At 39.5% G+C, this 22,799-nt stretch overlaps 2 long non-coding RNA genes across 3 annotated transcripts in view; one reads left to right on the forward strand and one right to left on the reverse strand.

Moving 5' to 3' along the window:
• Nucleotides 1–11,802, reverse strand: part of LOC144695962 (uncharacterized) — a 113,656-nt gene extending 101,854 nt beyond the window's left edge. Inside the window, exon 1 of the long non-coding RNA XR_013580039.1 lies at nucleotides 11,717–11,802. This is a non-coding gene — a long non-coding RNA (uncharacterized LOC144695962). The remainder of the gene's footprint in view (nucleotides 1–11,716) is intronic.
• The window catches only part of LOC144695961 (uncharacterized), a 33,923-nt gene continuing 17,803 nt past the window's right edge, over nucleotides 6,680–22,799 (forward strand). Inside the window, exon 1 of one of the 2 annotated variants that reach the window (XR_013580037.1) lies at nucleotides 6,680–7,037. This is a non-coding gene — a long non-coding RNA (uncharacterized LOC144695961). The remainder of the gene's footprint in view (nucleotides 7,038–22,799) is intronic. The other variant, XR_013580038.1, reaches the window with a different exon arrangement.

Here is a 22,799-nt window from a genome sequence, read left to right on the forward strand (position 1 = left end):
AGTTGTCTTTTAGACCATTCTTCCTGTCTCCTGTATAACTAATTGATGCTTTATACCACACAGATGCAGCACTTGTTGTTTATTTCTTTCAAGGGCCAGTTCTGGAACTACTCATGAATTCCACTAAACTGCGTATAACTGAACAGATAAATGAATGCTTTACTGATGGGCAAAGCACCTGAGTTACATGCTGATACCACTATAACATGCTGATACCACCATTACATGCTGATACCGCTATGTCACACTGATACCATTATTACATGCTGATACCACTATTACATGCTGACGCCACTATTACATGCTGACACTACTATGTCATGCTGACACTACTATATCATGCTGATACCACTATTACATTCTGATACCACTATTACATGCTGATACCACTATTACATGCTTAAAACACTATATCATGCTGATGCCACTATTACATGCTAATATCACTATTACATGCTAATATCACTATTACATGCTAATATCACTATAACATGCTGACACCACTGTTACATGCTTAAAACACTATATCATGCTGATACCACTATAACATGCTGATACCACTATTACATGCTGATACCACCATTACATGCTGATACCACCATTACATGCTGATACCGCTATATCACACTGATACCATTATTACATGCTGATATCACTATTACATGCTGATGCCACTATATGATTCTGATACCACTATTACATGCTGACACCACTATTACATGCTGACACCACTATAGCATGCTGATACCATTATTACATGCTGATACCACTATTACGTGCTGACACTACTATTAAATGCTGATACCACTATATCATGCTGATACCACTATATCATGCTGATACCACTACTACATGCTGATACCACTATATCATGCGGATACCACTATTACTTGCTTAAAGCACTATATCATGCTGATACCACTATTACATGCTGATACCACTATAACATGCTGATACCACTATTACATGCTGATACCACTATATCATGCTGATACCACCTTGTGGACTATTTTTCTGTAATCATTGATTGACCAAGATGTAACAATGCAGAAAATAAAGTTGAAATCAGATGGATCATTGGCAGCAGGATCATCATATTTAGTTCTTGCAATGCATAACCTTCTTCAGCTGGAGCAAGGCAAGATCGTCTCAGATTCGATCTTGTTCGCTACTTCAGTGTTGTATACAGTCAGCTAGTTAACCATTGCCAAAACTCATCCAATGAGAGCGAGTGCATTTGAGCGTCTGTCAATGCTGGCAACTGGGCTCAGGACTCAGAATAGCAGAACGGCTAGCAGACCATCTCGTCAAGATTTATCAAGAAATTAAGTTATTTAAAAGAGTAATCTTTTTGAGAAAGGGTTTTTCAGAACTTAGCTGATTTGTTGATGGGCTGTTGCATTTAACATGTACACCTGGCATTCTCTACTACTGCATCTAAATGATCATTTTACACATGTGACCCTAAAAGTGCTAGCAAATTGGGCTGGATTAAATTCAGTCCATCGTCATAGAGTCATAAAGTCTTTTATGACACAAAATTATTGGAGATGCTCTGTTTCAGTCTCCCAAAAGCAGCAAAGTTTCACCCAATTAAATCAGAGGACAGAAGGAGCCACCATCAGCAGGATATCAATTAGGCTCATTAATGAATCAATTGACGTCCATTAACCCTGAGCCCACTGCAATTTAATGGTAGTTTAGGGATTAAATGGTTTGCCGGCAGCCTCTGGGATAGGGGCGGGAGTCGATTATAGTGCCTGATTGAGGGACCCGACATCGGGAATGGAGGAGGCTGTTGAAAACCACCCCCTGCTCTTCCCTCTGACTCCACTGCCCCCTCCTGCGATCCCCATCCTGCCTTCACTCACCTTTGTTTGGAGTCCCATGATGATCCTGGGCCTCTGGTGGGTGCATTGCCACCAGCTGCCATTGCATATGCTGGCAGCACGAGGAGCTGCTGGCCTCTGATTGGCCGTCACCTCTCAGTGGGCAGGACTTCCACCACTGCGGACCTCAGTTGCAGGGAAGGCCTGACGTTGTCCACTTAAGTCCTGAATGGCACTTGATTCTGTCAGTCTTCCCTCACTGAACTGACAAAGTTCTCCGCTGGCTCTCCAGCTGGTGGGTAAGATCCCCATCGGCCCCACAAAATTCCAGCCATTACCTGACAGTTGGAAGCCAGTTCTGCCCTCGAATATGCACATCCATAGTTAGATAGCAGCAAGTAAGAGCACATGTTGACTTTCCCATCTTAATCAGAGGACACAAGTCAACTTTAGTACCTCTACTAAAGTTCCCCTTCCGTGCCCGGTGGGCACCGCGGGGACTGGGGTGTTTTGTTGACCCCTTTAATCACATCTTGGTTTGATGTTTATAAGGTTCCTTTAAAGTTTTTCATTGATTTTACAGCTGACCTGACTTAGGGGCTGTGCTTGATTTCTCCCCTGTTATTGTTAATTTAGTTAATTGTTTTAACTCTACAAGAGATACTAAAGTTCCTGCTGAGATCAATTAACTTGTTACACACTTTGACCTGATATGGCTCAATTAAGTACTAATCATTGAAGTTACTAACTGGCCCATTAGGGAAGCTACAATGCTTGCCTTCTTTGTTAAATTAATTATTAAACCACCCACTCACACACATACACACAAACAAACACACTACTCAGGTCAATGTTGTTTATTTAATTTATCCAGCTCACACTGCTTGCACTCACTGGGATGCCCAGTGATTCAATGAGCTGGTAAACTCAGCACAAGTCAGTGAAGAAATATGGTAACTGGGCAAGTTCAGATCATTGACTGAATCCAAATCTCGTCATCGATACCAGCATAAGCAAGTATATAATCACTGAACTTGTTCAGTAAATGGTCACTGTTTCTCGGTTTCTCAGCACAATCAGATCCAGTGGTTAAACCTCTCACAGCCACATAATTTTGCCTATTAAATAGCATAATTACCATAATTGTTACATGTGGGATATCTATTGGAGCATAATGTTGCTAGAATTTCTGTAGTGGTATCTGGGAGCCGTCTAAACCATTCAATGTTATTAGAGGAAGCCACCTCCAACCATCATTTTACAAGATAGAAACCCCTAATAAATTTGATTTTAATAATGCTTTTTTGATTCAACCATGTTTTCTAAAGTCACAATATTCAATACGTTGATTCCATAATATTTAGACATATTCAGCACTCTGGGATTGATATTCTTGAGATAATGAAAAAGAGGCCGTGAAGGAAGATGGACAAATATGAACCCGCCATAGTGACCCTTTGGTGTACACCAAAAATAAGGGATAGCTTTGGTGATAAATGCCAGAGGCACCATGACTGCAGGCTTGTGATGGTGGCTTTTGTTAGTTGCCACTACCATTTGCCCGCTGCTTACCAGGTGAATGTAGTTGGGCAGATTCAAGTGGGTGTTAAACGAAATGAGCTACATTAAACCAGCTCACGATTTGGTGGTGGACACCACAACGCAAATTTTCCATGTTCAAATGTTTGAATCAAGGAGAAGGCATTAGTTAGGGTGGAAAACATACTGGACAGTAGAACATTCCACTATAACAACTAGCTGTGTCTTCATTTTAGCATTTAGAGTTGATGTATGAAGTAGAGCTTTGTTTTTTATTCAGCAAGTAATCACATTTTTCTGCATTTTTTTCTTCCCAACTCATTCTAATTGTGCTTCGTTAATATACGCATGCCTTATACCTTTCCCTAAACTGCTGCGCTGGTAAATGGCCTTGAATCCCGCCAACGAAAATAAAAAAGTAATTTTGTCATCCATCTGTCATGATGTAAACCAAACAAATGAGTTATTTTAAGTTTTGATTGTAGTTATTCAGAAGAACCTTTCTGAAACTTTATGTTGACAGGAACAAAATCTCAGCTTTCTGCAATCAAACAAATCTTTTGTTTCTGACATTAACTAAAGATGGTTGGTGGAGATCAATATATATTTTTAAAGAGTTGCTATAACAGATTCTGGTGCAGTACTGATGAATTGCTACAGTCTGCTGTAGATGTAGCATGCCCTGGGTCACATAACCATATTCCCAATACTTTTGGTTTAATCACCTCATCTTGGTTTTCTATGATTTCAAGGATGTCCTGATGATCACTGGAGTCATAGTTAATAAACGTTGACTTTGAAATTATTCTTGCTGTTTGATTGAAAATATTAACTTAAATGGGTATCCCGACTGTAATCTTGACTGTTAGTAACTTAACCTTAACTTTAGGCTTTTAGTGGCATTACTGCAATAAGTGGATTTAGTCCACCAAATGCCAACTGCCACATAACCTCTCAATCTCAAGCTCAATTATTGGTGATGGAAGCTCACTTTTGATTTGGAGGTTCAGCTGGGAAGCGACTTTTATTCCAGCGTGCACAACCACTACATGATCCCTTATATAAAGAAATGGAAAAGCTTTTAAATGAGAGCAACTTCTGGGCGCAGATAGATTAGTGAGAAATCTAAATAAACTGTGCTGACAAACTGTGCTGAGACTTGTGTGCTGTTGCATTGACCTTGTATGTTGGAAGTGAAACATAAGTAACATTACAGGTGCATTAAACTCTGCCAACAGTGCAATGCCTAATGGATTATAACTTTGCTGTGTTTATTTCAAGTTTGGGCAGTCTCAAATTTAATCAAAGCATTTACATGATCGTTCTCCCTCAACAGCATATTGTCCTAAGCATCAGTGCAACCATGCTGAGAAGTCTAACGTGCCTACGTATTTCTGAATCGTGTAGCAAATTTTAAAAATGATCACAACTCCATTTATCTAATTGGGTTGCACCCATTTCACAAATTTCGCTCTTTTTTCCAGTGGTAAGTGCCCTTGATTTGAGACTTTGTACTATTAACTATGTACATTTCAAAATAATTTTACACACTTGTTAGATGTATACATTTGTGAAGAGTAATTGTAAAGGAAAATTTAAGTTTTAAAAAGACCTCTTCTAGGTCTCCCCACAACAGTTCATTGGGTGAATGAACTGCATTGTATGGTAGTGCGATACAATAACTTGATGAGTTACAGTTTCATCCCTGGTCAACACTCAGGTCAATTGGGAAAAATAAAAATGTAGCATTATTCCAGTTTAAGACTGCTTAAAGAGGGTTGAGTTAGTAATTATAGAGCCCTGGTTCTCATAGATAGATGGAAAATGGACAAATAAGAATTTAATTAGGTGAAAAATGATGGAGAGAATGGGAATGGTTATAAACAACTACTTAGGAAATTACCCAAATTAATTGTCCACCTCATGGTCCAGTCTGAAGTCTTGTGAATTACATTTCTTAGGTGAAGATTTTAAGCACTTTCCAATGGTTAATCCATGTAAAATGTTGTAGTCTGAGTTATGGAGATGACAGAAATGCAAACATTCACCTACAAATGATAACAAATGACTCCTTCATCGTTTGCAGTCACATTTCCAAAGCGGTGAAGCCACAACCAGCGCACAGCCAAAGCAACAGGTGGCTTCAGGAGCTCAAGCTGTTGGCTAGGGGTCTATTGGATTTGAACAACACCAGAGTTGTTGTGGGTTGCAGGAGATGTGCTTTCTACTACTCCTGTTTGGTTTCTTGAGGCTGCTCATAGCAACACTCTTCCAACCATTCATGGTCCAGTAATTCCCAGTAATCAAATAGCATTCTCACCTGCTTTGTCCAGAACCTTTGGTTATGTCATCACAGAGATAAGCTTACTCCACTTGGGCCCTCCTGAGCTATCTTGTTCCAGCTCTTCTATGGATTTTGTGAAGCTGAATACTTTCCACCTCACTAAAAGCTTTGGTGTCGACCATTGATACTTCGCTATTTCGACTAAATAATCCAACCCATTAGCTGCCTCTGGTTAAGAGGCCATTAGATGTTTTCTCTGAGCTTGTGAGGACTTGAAACTTCTCACATGATACATGTTACAGTGCACGAGCAAGTGGACCTGTCTTTTGTGAAAAACGTAGTGACCTAGCAGTAGTAAACCTGTCAGAATTAAACCTCCTGGTCATCTGAAACCTGTGGCTTTGGCAATACAGTAAGATTTTTACAGAAGTTGCTAGGATCCTATTGGACAATGCACATTTAATATTGACAGTAGATACTCATCTTTCTTCATTTCTGACAGCTTGAGTCACTCATATTAAGAGCCCAAAACATAGAACAACTCCTCATTAAAATGCTGATCCTTTATTTATTTGAAGAGCAAATGTTTTCATATTCTATTATCAATGCTACTGTAGGACATTGAGCGAATAGTGTTCTTAAGCAAATATCCTTTGCTAACTAGCATTAACACCTTTTTTAAGCAACTCAATTTGAGCAGATTATTTCTTCATTGACTTGTTGATCTTCCATTTATTTGTACAGCTAACAGTTTTATACCCTCTCATTACTTATTGGTAGAGTTGCACTAAAGACTGGGAAATAAGAAATGTGTTAGTTTATCTAAGGACCTCTCAGCTAACAGCTGTTGCTGGGGATTGATCTTATTCTCACGGCCTGGTGACTTAGAGTGGGCCCAGGCCTCATATCTGGTCAGGTTTCAATTCAATCTTCAATGAATGTTCCAGGCATTCCAGCTGGCAATTGAAAGGATTACTCACTAATTCCTCATTGGAGTTTTGCTGCTCTTACACGATAAATGAAATGAAAACATAGTACTTGGATGTTGTAATGTGGTTTCCATGTGGATTTTTCTTTTTTTTAAAAAAACAGATCAGCGTAAGTCTTTCAGCCGTTAGTTTGTTAGCTGTAGTTGAATGGGAGACTGTGAAAATAATCTCTTCTCTGGAATGAATGGAAAATTACAAATAGATTTCTTTCTCCACACTTAGTACCCTCTGCTTGTTTGTAGATACCTTTATCTGTATGCTCCTGTCTAGTGAGTGGAAAGCTACCAAATTGTTCTGTATAAAATGATGAGCTTTCTTGAATTCGGTTTTGAGGATTTAGGAGCTCTTTTACTGCGAAGGAAAGGACAGTTATCAGTTGCCGAAGCAGAGGACAAGGTGAGTCTGTTTTTACAACACAGACCATTTACTGATGTGTCTCCTGCTTGGACTCTCTCAAATGATCCCTGTTAAGAGGAAACACAACAGATAATGGAAGGAGGTGGTGGACAAATTTGCCTGAAGTGACTAACTGAAGAAAAAAGAAAATTATACCTGCTGTGTGACTGGAGGGTGGAGGATACAGAGAGTATTTTTTTTGCCCTTACTCATTGCGAAAGGCTGAATTCAGGGCAGTGATCGAAGGTGGTGTGTATAACCTGTACTTAATGTTAAATACCAATTACATGCATTAGTGATGGTATTTTACTTTATACACTGTTCCTTGGTAGTTTCTAGTCGCACTATTTAAAATAACTTTGCTAAATCAGAATTTTTTTTAAAGAAGGGGTGAGATGATTTTCCAAACTATTACCATGTTGATTAACATTTTTAAAAGAGAGCTGATTTGATACTTGGCCAGAATGTGATTGAAGCTTAGAAGGATAAATACAGATAGAGATGCTTTGTGGAACATGAATATTCCTGAAGTGCTGCAATCTTGGGAATGTCATACCAGGGAAGGCAATGGCCAACAATAAGCACTGTAACATGTAAAGTTAGTTGCTCTGGAACTCTGCTTGATTTATATTTGGAAATGGGGTGTTTTGGATAGATTTTATAATAAGAATGATTGTTCATGATCTCTGGTGAGACAGGCTTAAATTTCTGCTTCCTTTCCTTGCCAAATAGGAGGGGGTTGTGGTTTCAGTGTTTTTCTAACAATTTCTTCAAGCTGCGCTAATAGTCCTACACGATCAGATATGACCAGTCATCGGAAATGGCTGCCTTAAGTCCGCTGCATTACATGACAACCATTTTCTGTTCACAGCAAGGATCACTACACAGAGTTCAGGAATGGTACCCTTGTTTGATTTTCCCTTCCCTTACCAGAACATTGAGACCAATTGCATTGTCCATATGGCGAGGAAGGAACAGGAATCTAACTTGTGATAACGTTTTTTAGCTAAGATCTCCTGTGATACTAAGGATGGGAGTCTGCACACTGAGAGCTTTTTATTAATGGAAAATATGCATTGCCAATGAAGCTTCTGTCTAGATGTTATTTTAATCTGCTGTTGGTGTTCTAGAGGTTAGTCCTCATTCTAGGGTTGTTCCTGTTACTCCAGATTATTGCTAGTTACCTTTGGTTTAAAACAAAATAAGAAAGACTTGCATTCATACAACACCATTCACGGCCTCAGGAGTATTTTTGAAATGTAGTCATTGTCGTTATGTAGGCTGGGGATATCTTTGAAAGATAAGCAGATTTTGAAGTTTCTTTGCTTTTCTTTGCTGTTCATAGATTTATTTTAGTTCAGGCTATAACCAAGGTCTTTATAATCTTTGCCTATATTGAATGATGGTATATGTTGTATGAATACAGTCAAAATGAAGAAATAGTGAGAGCTGAAGATCTTCAGTTAATCACAGCCAATTATATTAGAATAGTCCCATTCTTACAATTGCCTACAGGTCACTTACTGGCACTTCACAATGGTTAACATGGTTGTAGAGAATCACCGACTGTTTCTGCAGTCCTTGCCAGGTTTAGTTTTTAAAAAGTTTGAATCAAATTGATACACTGAAAGCCACATGATTCCATGCCTTGTCATTTATTTCTGTGATTTTTCATTATTTTTGGGGTGGTGCTTTCCTACAATATAAAGATATAAACAAGTATATAAACACAGAGACATAGGAAAAAGGAAGAGGCCAGATGGTCTACTGAGTCTGTCTGAGCCCAACATGGATCACATGGAGCCCATCAGTCCACCCCACGCCCAACCCCACACTCAAATAATCACATGGGTGAAGCAACCAAACAGAGGGGAAAATATTAAGGCCAATCGAGGGAAAACCTGTGAAAAATTCCTCCCTGACCCACATTAAGACAATCAGGCTAGCTGCAGGAGATCATGGTGGCTGGTGAAACCAGAGCCCATTGACCTATCTATAAGTCGAGATGTTTACCACCTATGGGGGAACACTCCGGCTCCCCTTTGAATTCACAAATATAAGTTGTGGCTGCTCTTTATTGATGAGTTTTCATTAAAAGGAATATCAAAAATACATTAAAAAAAAATTCCTTGTACACTGAAAGATATTTCATTTTAAAGTAGTCAGATTGTGTTTATTTATTCAGCTCAGCAGCTGATTGATTGGTTGCACCTAATGCCTGGCTGCTGCAAGCCAATCGTTTTCCCCATTGATTCTGGGTGCAAATCTACATAAGTCTCTGTAAATCTCTACCTATTATTGTAATATTCCACACCCTGATCATCTCAATCATCAATCATCTCATTTTCAAACACTGATTGCTATTGAATACCTATATAAGTTCAGTTCATGCAGCACACAGTTGACATTACAGTAATGGCTTTACAAATTGTCAGATAAACAGCAGAAAGATTTAATCAACTATTCAACAGTTAACGCATCAGAGAAAAGTAAGTGCTATGTATAATGCATGCAATTATACAGGGAATTGTCACTGCATTAGATTTCTTTAGGTCATCTCAGTCCACAAGCTGGACTTGTCTTTCAAAAGTTAATTCACATATTAGCAATATGTTCTTAGCGTGGTTTCCAGTGCATGCTACAGTCAGAAATAAGTGGAGACCAAGCCAAAGAAGGAAGGATGACTAAAAGCTTGGTCTAAGAGGTGAGCTGGAAAAAAAAGAGGGAAGACGGAGGGGCAGTGGGGGCATTGTCTCTGAATTCCAGAACGTGGCCCTTAGGCAGCTGTAGGCACAACTGCCAACGTTTAACAAAATGAGAGGGGTTGGCTATAAAGCCAGTCAAAGGAACAAAGGGGAGAATGTTCTCCCCATCAGGCGGGCCAGTCGGGAGCGAGCGTGGGTGGGTGCAGAGCCAATCGCCGCCAGCGATCGGCTGCGCGCCGTCATTTTACATGAGCGGGCCAATTAAGGCCCGCCCAGCCTGACACATGCCCCATAGTGCTCAGCTCTACTTGTGGGGGCAGAAGGAGGAGGGAGAGTCGGGTCCTCCCTGAGGCAGCTCTGTGCCTCAGGGAGATTAACTTCAGTGTTAAAGTTTAAAATAAAGATAGTTGAAAATCATTTACACAAGTCCCCTCATGTGAAAGCATCATTCCGATGAAGTTTCATGAAAAATGTGAAGGCCACCTGGGCTCTATGCCTGCCCGCCAACCTTAAGGTTGGACGGGCAGCCCTGTCAATTTGTTCAATTGGATTATTAATGGCCTTAACAGGTCTTTGACAGTTCGGCGAGCGTGCAGCCGACTCCTGTGAATGTCCACCAAACGGAAGATCGGAATGATGCGCGGTGACATCAGGACGCACACCCGACTTCACCACACATCATTTTACGCTTCGGCACAACAAAGAGAAAATTCATCCCATAGAGTTTGGGGGGTGGGAGCTGTTGGGTTAAGTTTATAGAGATAGGGATGGGTTTAAATACAAGGGTGAGATTTTTAAATTGGAGGTGCTGAGAGACCTGGAGCCAATGTAAGTCATCAAGAGCAGCAGTGATAGGTTAGAGAATAGGATTCGGGCAGGAGAGTTTTGAATGAGCTGGAGTTTATCATGTATGGAGAATGGGAGGTCAGAAAAGCATTGGAATAATCAGGCTGCAGATGACAAAGGCATGGAAGAGGGTTTCAGTGGCAAATGGCATGAGGCAGAGGCAGAGGCAGGCAATGTCATGGAGGTGGAAGTAGATAGTCTTTGTGATGGATAGGATAGGGTGTCCAAAGTTTACCTCAGTCGAATAGGAAGCCAAAGTTTCAAACAGTTTAGTTCAGCCCTAGACGATGATCAGGGAGGGGGATGGAATCAGCGGTAAGGCTATGTTACTTGTTTTTACAACATCATCTTCCGTTCAAGACTAAGGATGCTCTGGGTTTGATTGTTTGATCTTCTTTATGGAGTATATGGAGTTTATCTGAAGTTCCATTCAGTCAGATTTGATGAAGGATGCTATTTTTCAGCCAATATAATTTTGTTAAAACATGCTTTGAATGCACTGCACTGAAAGTGAAAATACGCAGCAGTATTAACTTGTTTCGGTTTCTGACATTCCGATGCTTGGTAATTAGGTTCTGCGTTCTGGTTGCTGTAAAGTTGCCTGCACATCTTGCTTAATAATAATCAAGTTCTTTTTTGTCTTCTTAGCAGTTTTGAATTGCACCTATTTCATTCATAGAAAATAGAATTTGTTCAAACCAATAAGAATCTCAAAAGTAACTAAACGCAGTGTACTAAGTCTGAGAGCCATAAAACCAGCTCTTTGTCTTGTGCTTTGGATACTTCCATGAGAATTTACTAGGCTATTCTTTATCTACTCCCCTTACTACTTAAAAAAAAAGTCCTGAATCATATTTCCTCCTACTCTTCATTCATTTTTAAAAGAATTGTAGTGAACTGATACAATGTCCTTGGACATAAACTCCAAGCATCTGGCACTCTAATGGACTCTAATCTCAGTGTCTTTTACTAATCAGCATTTCATCCCGCAGAGACATTGCCAAAGACAGGTCCTTAGATCCTTTGCTCCACCTTCCATAACGGACAATCATTCATCTTGGAGTCAGAATAAATACAGTTTGCACCTATTTGCATCACCTCCATTAATTCACATAAAATGCCACTTACCATTTACAAGCCCAAAGAGCCTGCTTCTCTGAATTTCTTTGAATACTATCTGCATCCTGTACAAGCCTGCCTCCCACACAGAGTTATGCTACTAGCAAACGTGGCTATGATGCTTTAACTCCCTTTCTCTAGGTCATTTATGAACACTGGGAATAATCAAGATCCAGGGACAAAGCAACCAAGTGGAACTCCCTAGCTCAAAGTACCTGTTTATAATTAAACTCTGCTTCCAATTATCCAAAAATGTTTTAATTTGTTTCACGGCTTCTCCCTACTTCCACAAATCCTCCCATTCTTTACCAGTCTTTTGTGAGGTATTCTATCAAATGCCTTTCAAAAGTCAAGATAGAGAGTATCCACTTAATTACATGCTTTAAGAAGTTCATAAATTGGAAAATTGTGAGATCATGCGGACAAACATTTGCTGACATTCATTGATCTGTTTTTCTTTAATTTTTGATATGTGATCCTACAAATGTATTTCATGTTAGCTGATCATTCATTTTAGTCGCCGTTTGTGGGATCTTGCTGCATACAGATTGCCTGCTGCCTGTGCCTGCACAATGATCACTGCACTTCAAAGTATGCAAGGCAAATTTGGAAGTTTCTGATAGTCATGATAAAACATTATATAAAAGCAAGTCTTTCTTTCAAATATGTGTATGTAACATTCTTAGTGTTTTTTTTTGTGTTTTGGTTTTTATTTGCCTTGGACGTGGATCTGATATCCAAGCCATGTTGAGCAATCAGACATCCAACATTTCTGCTGAGCTGCTGAACATTTCTGCCCAAGATTTCTTTAATTAACTTTCCAACATTAAATATCTCATAAATAGATAGAGATATAGCTTAAAAACTACACAGGGGATCCAGTCTTCGAAGAGTTAATGCAATCTTTTGTTACCTTTGCTTGAGTTAGAGTAATGTATTTTCACTGTGATACATGAAGCAATACAGACACTTTTATCATTAGACACAGTACAGACACTCTGTCATTTGGGCTTATCAGTCCTCTGAGAACAGAGACAGAATGTTTTTACAGAAAGTCACAGACTTGATCTGTTTTTCAAACATGATAGTGACAAGCAAATTAACCATCTTGTGATGCTGTCGGGTTTAACTGTATGTCATAATATGTCACAGTGGATTGGAAAGTATTCCACATGTGTGGTCAGTCCTATTGTAAACTGCCAAACAAGTGAAAGATTTTCTACTATTGGCCCTGTTTAGAAAATGGAAACCCTGTTAACAAGGGTATATTGTGACCAATTTACATTAGCAATGATAATATGCAATATAATATATTAAAATCACAATTTAGGAAAACTCCATCATATCCAATTGTAAAGATCACAGTTGATTTGATTTTCTGACCCCAGCCTCGGTTGTACTATGCCAATTTTGTCTCTAGGGTAACATTTTAAAGATTTCTTTGTTGTCGCAACTTTTAAGAGAATATGTTGATTCTGGTTTTTTCACATTGGATTGGCCCAGGTTTCTGGCCTGTTTTTCACTTATCCTGAGCCTCTACGGTGGCCTCGCCACCATGTCCAGTACATTTACTCGTGTGGGTACTGGAAGTCCCTAACATGGGGTAGAGCATCAGCCTGTCTTCATCACTTGCTATTAAGAAGAATACTGTTCATAAGAATGTATCATAGTAACTTAAAACACTGCATGAAACAGCTACTGAACCAACTTCATTATACCTAAGCCAGTCAATTGAAATATTAACATTATAATATAGTATATTTAATGCATTAACATTCATTTCTGTAACAGTTTTACTTGCAGTTTTTACTTACAGGGAGGTGGTGGCATAGTGGTATTATCACTGGTAATCCAGTGACCCAGGGTAATTCTCTGGGCACCTGGGTTCAAATCCCACCACAGCAGATGGTGGAATTTGAATTCAATAAATATTTAGAATTAGAAGTCTAATGGTGACCATGAAACCATTGTTGTAAAAACCCATCTGATTCACTAATGCCCTTTAAGGAAGGAAATCTGCTGTCCTTACCTGGTCTGGCCTATATGTGATTCCAGGCAGCAATGTGGTTGACCCTCCTTTGCAATTAGGGATGGACAACAAATGCTGACCTAGCCAACGATGCCCACATCCCATGAATGAATTAGAAAAAACACAATTTTTTTACATGAGACTTACAGCTCACTACCAGGCCACTTGGCCCAACTTGTCTAAGCTGGCCTTTATGTGCCACATGAACCTCCTCTCACCCTACTTCATCTAACTCTATCAGCATATCCTTCTATTCCCTTCTTGCTCATGTGCTTATCTAGCTTCCTAGCTAATGCACCTATACTATGTGGTAGCAAGTTCCACATTCTAACCACTCCCTGCAAGACATTTCTTCTAAGCCAGAATTTTTCGTTTGTCGGGCGGGCGCGTGCCTGACTGGAACAAGCGTAAAATGATACGCAATATTTCAGTCGGTAGGTGCGTGTGGGAGTTGGCAGCATGCCTGCTGACAATTAACAGACTTATTAAGGCCATTAAAGATATAATTGAATTAAATTTTTCACTGCCCGTCCAACCTTACAGTTGGCAGGCAGGCGAAAAGGCCAAGCGGCCTTTGGAATTTTAGGAAACCTCATCCATGGGTGAGATGAGGTTTCCAACAGTAACTAAAAATTAAATAAAAACTTTAATGTTTCATTAATAACATGTCCCTGCTCATGTGATAAAGCGACATGAGGGGACATGTTTTTTAAACATTTTAAAATTCTTTATTTTTAATTATTTTAATCTTCATCTCCCTGAGGTAGCTCTGTACCTCAGGGAGCTTTTCCTGCATGCACCGGCGCGCATGCGCGAAGTTCCCTGCTTAACCTCTCCCTCCACCCACCCCCACCTTCCCCAGAGCCAACGCTACAGCGTGCGTTTCACACTGGGTGGGCCTTAATTGGCCCACCAGCGTGAAATGGTGGTCGCGGTCCGATCGCGGGGGCCAGTCGGCTTCCCGACCGCTCCCGCTCATCCCTGCTGAGCCCGCCCGACAAGGGCAAAATTCTGGCCCTAAATTCCTTATTGGATTTATTAACTACTATCGTATCATCCTAGTTTTTGACTTCTTTGTAAGTGGAAACATCTCTATGTTTATTCTGTCAAAGCCGTCCATAATTTTGAAGCCCATATTTCACACCTCAGCCTTCCCTTTTCTAGAGAAAAAAAATCCCAAGCCTGTTCAGTCTTCTCTGATAGCTATAGTCTCCCAGTTTTAATAGCATCCCTGTAAATCTTTTCTGCATTTTGTAAGCACATTTTTAGTAATAAAGGTCCAATCAGGTGGAAGGGATACGAAAGGCTATCAGCAGGAGAGTATTTTAGTTGTAGTGATCATAATTCAGTTTTATTCATAGCAGTTATGGAAACAGATAAAAACAAACCAAGAGTAAAAGTTTTACATTGGGGAAAGGCCAATTTTACGAAGCTGATATGTGAGTTGGCAGAAGTTAATGGGAACAACTACTTGAAGGTAAATCAGTGTCAGAGCAGCGTCATTCAAGACAGAGCTAAAGAGGGTTTAGAGCAAATATGTTTCCACAAAGAAAAAGGGCAAGACTCATGCATCCAGGCTTCCCTGATTGTCAAAGATTGCACAAAATAGGATGAGGCAAAAAATAAGAAAGTTTATGTCAGATACCAATGTGCTCAATACTGCAGAGAGTCTGGGGTGATATAGAAAGTGTAGGGATGACATTAAATTGGAAATTAGGAAAACAAAGAGAGGGCATGAAAAATATAGCAAGTAAAATCAAGGAAAACTCAAGATACATAAAGACCAGAAAGATATCTAAGGAAATAGTAGGGCTAATTAGAAAGCAAAATGATAACTCGAGTGCAGAGGTAAAAGAAGTGGGCATGGTTTGTAGTGAATTCTTTGCATCTGTTTTCACAAAAGGGAGGGCAAAGCAGACGTGGTTAAGGAAGAGGAGTGTGAAATATTGGATGAAATAAGCATAGCTGTTTATCATGCTTGAAAGCGCACACATCAACAGGCCTGGATGAAATGAATCCCAGGCTGCTAAGGGAAGAAAGAGAAGAAATAGAGGCGGCTCTTACCATCATTTTCCAAACCTCTCTGGCTACAGGAGTGATGCTGGAGGACTGCTAATGTTGTACCACTGTTTGAAAAGAGTGGAAGGGATGATTCGAGTAATTATAAGTCAGGCAGCCTGATTTTAGTGGTGGGAAAATTATTGGAAAAAAGACTGAGGCAATAGAAATCACCATTTAGAGAGGCATGGATTAATTAAGGGCCTTCTGCATGGACTTGTTGTGGGAAACTCATGCCTGACTAACTTGATTGAACATTTTGAGAAAATAATAAGGAGGGTTGATGAAAGCCTATGTGGATTTTAGCAAGGCTTTTGACAAGGGTGCACACTGCAGACTGGTCAGAAAATTAAAAGTTCATGGGATCCAAGGAAAAGTGGCAAGCTGGATCCAAAATTGGCTCAGTGGTATGAATCAAAGGGTGTTTAGGTGACTGGTATGCTGTTTCCAGTGGGTTCTTCCGGGTTCAGTACTAGATTCCTTGCAGTACCTGGTATATATCAATGATTTAGCATGTAGGAACATGATTAGGAAGTTTGCAGATGATAAAAAAAACTGGCTCTGTGGTTGAAAGTGAGGAAGAAACCTGAAGAAAGGAATCATTGGATTGATCAGGTGGTCAGAAAAGTGGAAAATGGAATTCAATCTGGAAAAGTGTGTGGTGATGCACTTGGGGAGGATGAAGAAGGTAAGGAAATGCACTAAAAAAGATAGGATTTTAAGAAGTGTAGCTGAAGAAAGGAGCTTGGAGTGCATACAAGATAGCATGGCATGTAGAAAAGGTGGGCATGAAAGCATATGGGATACTTCCCTTTAATGGCTGAGACCTATGTTATAAGAGCAGGGAGGTCATGCTAGAACCACATGAAACACCAGCTAAACTGCAGCTGGAGTACTGCATACAGTTTTGGTCTTCACATTACAGAAAGGATCACACTAGAGAGGAAATTTATGAGGATGTTGCCAGAAATGAGAGTTTTAGCTAAGAAGAAAGATTAGATAGGCTGGTGTTGTTCTCTTTGAAGCAGAGGAGGCTGAGGGGAGATTTATTTGGGGTGCATAAAATTATGAGGGGCCTAGACAGAGTGATTAGAAGGGACCTATTTCACTGGCAGAGAGGTCAATAACCAGGGGGCATATCATTTAAGTAATTTGTAGAAGGATTAAAGTGGGGTTAAGGGGGTAATATTTTCACCCAGAGGGTGATAGGGATCTGGAAGGGCAGTAGAGACAGAAGTCCTCATTGCACTTGAACATTTGGATACAATTGTAATTGTAGCCTACAAAGCCAAACACCAAGATCTGGAAGGTGGGAGTAGACTGGACTGGTCTTCTCCTGCCATGACAGACACAATGGGCTGAATGGCTTCCTTCTGTGCCGTAAATCTTTCTATGTTTCAACTATCTCTCATTTATATTTAGTATTTTTATCATGTTAACAGAGGGGAGAATTTTCCCCCCTTTGCGGGGGGTTGTGCGGTGGTGGGCAGGGGCGGGTGCAGACCCAATTGGCACCCCCGATCGGGTCCACGCCGTCATTTTACGTGAGCCAATTAAGGCCCGCCCAGCATGCGTGTGAAAGAGTGCAGAAATCTCCCTGAGCCACAGAGGTGCCTCAGGGAGATTAGTTTAAATTTTAAAATTATAAATAAAGAAAAGAAAAAAAATTAAGACATGTCCCCTCATGTGACAGTGTCACATGAGCTGGGACATGTCAATGATTTTTCACAAACATTTTTATTCAAGTTCTAAACACTTCATGAAACCTCGTCCCGCCCGTGGATGAGGTTCCATGAAGAATGCGAAGGCCGCCTGGGCTCTTCGCCTGCCCGCCAACCTTAAGGTTGGATGCAAACTCAGTTTATTAGTTTAAGTAGTTTTTAAATGGCCTTAATAGGCCGTTGACAGTTCGGCAGGCATGCAGCCGACTTGGCTATGCGCCCGCTGAACTTAAAATCTAAATGACGCAGGGTGACGTCAGGACACACGCCCGACGTCACCCCGTGTCATTTTACACCTCAGCGAGCAGGCCCCTCCCTCGCTCCAGGAGCTGAAAATTCTGGCCAGAATGTTTTTCTGATTTTGATTTTAATTTTAAACATTTAATAATGACATAAGCTATGACATGTGATGTTACTCATGCAACTTTGTAACAAAATGTAGCAAAAAGTTAGAAATCAGAACTGAAATCTTAGGTAATTAGAAGAGCTCAGCATTCATAAAGCAAGGTTTGTGGGGAGAAAAAGCGCAATAGAACAAGCAGCTATTTAATAATTTATTAATTTACTGCATATATTTTTAAGGAACACTGCTTTTATCCCAGTGAACTTAGCATGAGTTTCTTTCTGTTGGTGTGGGAATGAGGGGAGCTAATTGCCACCTTCATTCTGATAATATCCCATGACGTAGTGTGTGTTTGCAAACTGATGAGAATAAAGTTTGATACGACAATTTTAATGAAGACCGTCTTTCTTTAATAAATTAACTGGTTGACTCATTAGTTGGTCTTTGTGTACATGAGAGGAACCGATTGAATCATAACCCTGGATGCATTGTTACAACAAATCAGCTTCAACTTGGTTAGATCAGCTAAAGAGATTAAGGTAAATGCAGCAAAAGATTTAGATCAATTATGCAATTGGGCAGATGTACAGCAAATACTGCAAAGAGATTGAGAAAAATATGGGACATAAGTCCACAGTGAAAAATTAAATGATCACAAAGAGACTCGGGCTGCTTTATTTCAGATCCTATGAGACATTGTCTGTGAACTGGCTCTCGGTGTTTACATTACTAAATTCAACTTTCTTTCTTATCCTGGCAACGAACTCATCTGGGTCTACAGGTCAAATGCAGGAATAAGGGAACAAGCTCATGGACACTGGTCTCCTGAAATATGATTCAAAACAATGCCACTCTCAAAACAGCTTTCAAAAGGGTTGTTTTGTTGTTTTTGTACTATCCTTGAAACTACTTAGAGCACCTTTTATGACGTTGTCTTTGGTAACAGCTTCCCTTTCACTCCCACGATGCTGTGTTGCTCTGAGTATAACCGTCTCCCTCTTGGGCATTCACTGTCACTCGTGTTATTTTGGTTGACATTCTTCAAGTTGGTTGGTCTTCAGTTATCTTGCATTGCAGAGTGTGCAAAGTGTTTTGAACCCCACTTAAGTCTGTGAATTATTAGTGTAAAAAATCTTTAAAATATAACTTATACTTGGCCATCTTAAATTTTCAATCTTCTTATTCCACTTTAAGTTTCAAATTAATTTACTATTTTTATCTATTGAATGTATATTATCCTTCAATATACAAAGGAGTTCCAGAGTTCTCCATGCTGGCTTGAGTATCCTAGTAACATTCTTTCACTAGTAAATTGAATACCAAACATGAAGACTAGTTATTTTATTATTTTGGTATCAAGCATGCACAGGTTGGAATTTAATAATTGCCTAAAATAAAATGTGACTCAGACTATTTATTTTCTAATATTGGTATCCCAGATGACTTTTTGTCTTTCCCTTCCGAAAATGTTAATTTTGGACAGCAAATGCAGTCAACATGTTATAAACTGTGCTGAACTTCATCGTGTATTTAGCATGTGCTATCATCTTTACTAATACAGCTTCTATGATAAGTGCAAAAATCAAATTAAGCCTTAGGGTCTTTAAATTACACCAAGTGTGATGTGCAGGTTGCCAAACATTTAAAAGAATAACTTCTGCCCCTGGAAAAAAATCTCACCAGATAGTTCTTGAATGAAAAGCAAAAAACATTTGCGCTCATTGGATTCTCTAAAACTAAACTACCTCAAAGGTAGGGGCCAGAAAAATACACCAACTTGTAAGTTAGGAACAAAACCATCAGTCTAGGATGTTAGCATCCAAGTGTAAGACGCCAGTACTGACAGGAGGTCCTGTCATTATCATCTGTTTGTGCAGTTTCCTGATAACACCAGTGCCTTTCATGGAGCAACTGAAATAATACATGGGAAATTCTTTGGAAACGTCCAATTTTTAAAACTGTTATAAGTCAGTGAATCAGTTAAATTTTGGTAAGGGTTTGGAATTTATTGAACTGAGATTTCTTGGGAACTGTTGACTGGAATGAACTGATCCTGTTACTGTTGAATAAAAAGCAGAAGAAATGTCTGCATACTGGTCCAGTAACACAGCTTGGTTACAATACTCTCAGCAAATAGTGCACTAACCTGAAATTGATTCTATCACACTCAGCTGAGAAACTTTAAGTGCTTGAAATGTCTGACATGGCAGTTGGGGGGGAGGCGGGGTGGTGATATCTCTATGTTTTAGCTAAGTATAGCAAAATTGGAAGCATGTAGAAAGAACACATTCACAATTAATTTTAATTATCAAACAATGCAAGTCTCCCAGCTAACTAGTAATACATGAGACAGTGAGAGTATATATCAGAGCTTTACTCCACCAGTGCCTGTTTTGGCAATATAGGGGCACATTGGACTTTATTGTTACCATCAAACCTTGTGTTGAATATCAAGCATTTTTCAAAATAATCAATCTTCTATGATATTGCTCCTGGTAATGCAGTTTTATAAGGACATGGGATTCATGCCATGTAATGCACAATGTATTAAACTGCTCCAGTGAAGAAATGTCTTTTTGAGTCCAAGAAGTCTAATTGTTAAGTAAATCAGGCATTTAATTGTTGTTTAATCAAAACCTTTGCAGATTGGAATGTACGTGTTGCAGCTCAGAAGCAGACAACATTGTTGGATTGATTTGCACCTATTACAAAGTGTGACAATGATGCACCATTATTAATATCTTTTAAAGATTGCCTAAATACAATAAATGCATTCTGATGAAATGCTAGCAGAGAACAGAGATGGAATAACCGTTTGTGTACCAGTCTACAAAATCCTCATGTACAGGCACCGAAAACACACTGAAAATCCTAAAATCAACACTCCAAGCATACTGTGAATTATTACATTGCAATCACAGGACTCTTATTAATCCCACAATCTCCAGAGTGGGAAATCCTGTGTTCTGTTCCTGCTGCTCAGATACCTTCAGTGTCGTGGCGTGATTGTATCATTACTGCAATGGGTTCAATCACCAGTGCAAATATAGTGACTGAGATAGTGAGGACCACTGGTGGCTCCATTTACACAGAATAAAGTCTGGTAATCACATTCCATCAGTGTGTCTCAAATCCTTGTGAAGCGTTCTTATAGTATGAGGAGTTGTTCCTGAAACTTTCTGAGCAGAACATGCCAAACCTTATCCAGGTGAACTTTATGTGCCAACAAAGTCATCAGTGTTAGTATCATTTTGCCATCAGCACATTATTGAATATTGCTTTATATGTGAAAATATAACTTATTGTACGTTATCCACTGATTGGTGGTCTTAATCAACCTTGTTTAAACATATTTTGTTACTTTAGACCTTGTAAATATGTGAAAGAATAAAACCATTTCTTACATTGCATGATTTATAAATGCCCCTTAACATTGGGGCACGGATTTTGTGATCAGCTACAGATAACCGCGCTTACTATTGACCTCAGACAAAGCTACCCAAAAAGACCTAACAAACTCTGTGTTGTGTATTTCCTGACACCAATTTCATTCTGGCGCCAACTATAGGGGATCTCCGGTGTCCATTAACAGTGATGTCATAAAGCAGGCTAAGCAGCTAATGGCATTGAAGAATTCTAATAGACAGCAAAACCAAGAAGTAAAATGCAGTAATTATCTTTCACTTTCTAATCATTTTACAGAGAATGAAATAAATATTGTGACATACACGTGGAATTAAGGTAGAAGCTGAAATATCATAACTCAATTTGAAAAAATATACCTTTATTCATTTAAGAAAAACCATAGTTTTTTATTATGAAGAATAAATTTTGCATTCTATAAACATAAAATTAGTCTTTCAGGGCGAGTGGGACTGTTCAACAATAATTATGATCTTGGTATGCAGTTAAAAACCTAGTTACTCCTTACTCAAATAGGTATAACATTTCAAGGATTTCAAAAGTGAGATTAATAGTTTAAAAGTGGGAAGTTCATGCCAATTCAAGTGATTTCTAAAGATTTCTATCTGCGGGGTCTCCCCTGTGGAGTAGCAAAGGAGCACGGACAACAATTTCTGGATTCTGTATTTCAATGCTCATGTGCAGGCGCCTCAAAGCTCTGCCATCATTATAATGGCAAAATCTAGGTTGATGTTTGCTTTTTATAAAGGCCTGAAGCATGAATTCACGGAAGATTTAATTATCCTCATCCTTTCTTTTAACTCTTCCCCCTTTATGTACTGAAGTTGCTAATTGCAGCACAGGCATCAAATCTCATCCAAAGTCTTCCTCAAAACGGTCATTCTTAATGTGTGAGCCCTAACGATTCATGTCAGTGGGCAGTTCAGCTGTAGAGAGTCTCCCGGTCCTGTCCTCACCCACAACGTGCTCCCTAGCTGAGATAGGGAGACACATATCAATGGCCACACACCCACACTTCCAGCAAGAGTCACCTAATGGAGATTAGACACTGGCAGATTTTCCCCTTCTGCAGCCAGAAGCTTTATAACCAATTGCAGCTGCTCATTTCTGATTCTGTTTGAAAAGGAAGAATATAAAGGCTAAATGATATTAGTGCAGATGTCTCCAGTTAAAGAGTGAGACCTGATAGTTCTGTGCAGTAGTTCCAGCCACCCCATCTGAGGTAAGAAGACACACATCAAAACTCAAACCCTTTACTTCATCTGGCTTTGTGCTACAGCAAGTATTCTCATTATTTATTAAGGTGTACAGAAGATTTTTGATCTGTATTGCAATATACTTGATGTTATCTGAGTGATGATTAACAAGCCTCTATTTAGTATACATCATTGCCTCAGATTTTGCAGTCAGCAGCTAAAGAATGGCATGCGCCATTCATTATGTTTACATTTGCCTGCAGACTTTCTGTAAAAATTTGCATTGAGGTTTGTGGTTATTAGAGATTCAAAACAGCGCTAC

The sequence above is a fragment of the Cetorhinus maximus genome, chromosome 21 (genome assembly GCF_964194155.1).
Source record: "Cetorhinus maximus chromosome 21, sCetMax3.hap1.1, whole genome shotgun sequence".
Lineage (NCBI taxonomy): Eukaryota > Metazoa > Chordata > Chondrichthyes > Lamniformes > Cetorhinidae > Cetorhinus > Cetorhinus maximus.